Here is a 2,500-nt window from a genome sequence, read left to right as displayed (position 1 = left end):
ATATATATATATATATATGATATACATATAGGTATATAGATGAAAATATATATACATATATAAATATATATACACACAACTATATATATGTATGTATATGTATACATTTTTACCTACACACACACATACACACACATTCTATGCATACGCACACAAGCGCCACAATGCTGTCAGAGGAGAGGCCGGCCGCCGCCTCCCGCCGCGTCGCGTCACACTGGCGTGCGCTTCTCACCGGCGGGGCGGGCGCGAGCACAAAACATGTTTGGTGCAGTAATCTTGCTAAATCTCAATTTCGGAATAATAACAAATTGCGGTTTTTGGGCCCCGGAGGATAATAGGTCAAGTGAATTAACCAAGCCTTTTTTTTTTTTTTTTAGTTTTTTTCGTTTTTTTTTCGTTGTTTTTTTTAATGTTTATGCCTATTTATAGTCAAGACGTTTATAAAGCTTTTGTCTCGGCGTTCGCGGAATTGCAAGATGGAGTGCATCTGCATTTACAGCATTAGTGTTGCAGACCACGTGGAAGATGAGTGTTTCGGGTATCGTGCTGGCAAGGGGAGGGGTGGGGTTGCAGTTGGTAAGAGAGTAGTTACGGCGATGATAAAAGAGACGGAGGGAGAAGAGAGAGAGAGAGAGAAGGGAGGGAGGGAGGGAGGGAGGGAGGGAGGAAGGGAGAGAGAGAGAGAGAGAGAGAGAGAGAGAGAGAGAGAGAGAGAGAGAGAGAGAGAGAGAAAGATAGGGGGAGAGAGCGAGAGCGACAGAGAGAGAAAAGAAAGAGAAAGAAAGAGAAAGAAAGAGAAATAGAGACAGAGAGAGAAAGAGAAAGAAAAAGAGAGAGAAAATAAGAAAGAGAAAGAAAGAGAAAGACAGAGAGAGAGAGTTCCGCCCGCACCAAAAAAACACCAATCACATTAATACCCGTCAACAGGGTAGACTAACCCATTCCATCACTCAAGTTGAAGGGGAAAATGATCCATTCTGAACAGAGAAATTAACGCCTTGAGAATGCAGTTTGGTAATCACGTCGCATACCGAAATTAGGTAAAATATATGGCTTAAAGAGATGCTCGTCAATCCATTATTATCAAATGTATCTCTTTCTTTCTTTCCTTCTTTGTTTCTTTCTTCCTTTCTCTCTCTTTCTTTCTTTCTTTCCTTCTTTCCTTCTTTCATCCTTTCTCTCTCTCTCTCTTTCTTTTTTTCCTTCTTTCTTTCTTTCTTCCTTTCTTCCCTTCTTTCTTTCTTTCTTTCCTTCTTTCTTTCTTTCTTTCTTTCTTTCCTTCTTTCTTTCTTTCTTTCTTTCCTTCTTTCTTTCTTCCTTCATTTCTTTCTTTCCTTCTTTCCTTCTTTCCTTCTTTCTTTCTTCCTTTCTGTAACCTCTACGAGTGCACCAATCATCGAAATTGTTACAGCGAGGTCAAGAAATGCCAATTAGTCACTTCAGATGATTCCTCATTCTGTGGGGGGGTGGGGGGGGGGGTACTTTAGACAGAAATGATCAGAGAAAGTGTTGAGTCATGGCGAGCGAGAGAACAGGGAATACGGAATTCCTGTTTCGAGCACTCACGGCGTCATATACATCTCGGCAGCAGTAACATTAGACTTTAATTAACCAATTAACTGTAACCACCAGCGAGTAAATTACCTTGTTCGTTTGCTCGTTTGGATAAGGAAACCACGGCGCTGGTGAAGTGAAACGAGAAGAGGGTTGGTAGACTTAGAGACTTAGAGAGACTTACCTCAAGGCGACGGGATAGATTTTATTGCACCTTGTCGTATCGAGTCAGGAAGAATTTTGCAAAAAAGAACGAATTTGTGATATGCAGAAAATAAATATTTCATCAAGGAACATGTCAACAACAGCCAAGCATGTGTACTTCCTGTCAATATACATGTGATTTATGTATGTCAATGTATGAGTATCTCTTTGTGTCATATCGTTTATTTAATCGGTGCATGGGACTCGATTGTCGAACTGTACTCTTAACATGTCAATGTCTGTGTTCAAAACGGATCTCTTTCCCTTCCAACTGTAATTATGGGATTAGTTAATCCTACTGGCGGATTTTAACATGACTTGTATCTTATATGGGACAAGCTTGACTGTTTGTCTGTCACTTTCTCCTTTTATTTTGCTTTCTCTCTCTCTCTCTCTCTCTCTCTCTCTCTCTCTCTCTCTCTCTCTCTCTCTCTCTCTCTCTCTCTCTCTCTCTCTCTCTCTCTCTCCCTCCCTGCTTCCACCCCCCTTCTCTCTCTCTCTCTCTCTCTCTCTCTCTCTCTCTCTCTCTCTCTCTCTCTCTCTCTCTCTCTCTCTCTCTCTCTCTCCCTCCCTGCTTCCCCCCCCCCCTCTCTCTCTCTCTCTCTCTCTCTCTCTCTCTCTCTCTCTCTCTCTCTCTCTCTCTCTCTCTCTCTCTCTCACCCTCTCCCTTTCCTTACCCTGGATGTGGAAATGAAATTGAAGGGAGAATCACATTACATTACAGCATAACATTAATTAAAAG

The sequence above is a fragment of the Penaeus chinensis genome, chromosome 17 (genome assembly GCF_019202785.1).
Source record: "Penaeus chinensis breed Huanghai No. 1 chromosome 17, ASM1920278v2, whole genome shotgun sequence".
Classification (NCBI taxonomy): Eukaryota; Metazoa; Arthropoda; class Malacostraca; order Decapoda; family Penaeidae; genus Penaeus; species Penaeus chinensis.
The sequence above is the reverse complement of the archived record's forward strand: the minus strand, read 5'-3'. Positions refer to the sequence as shown.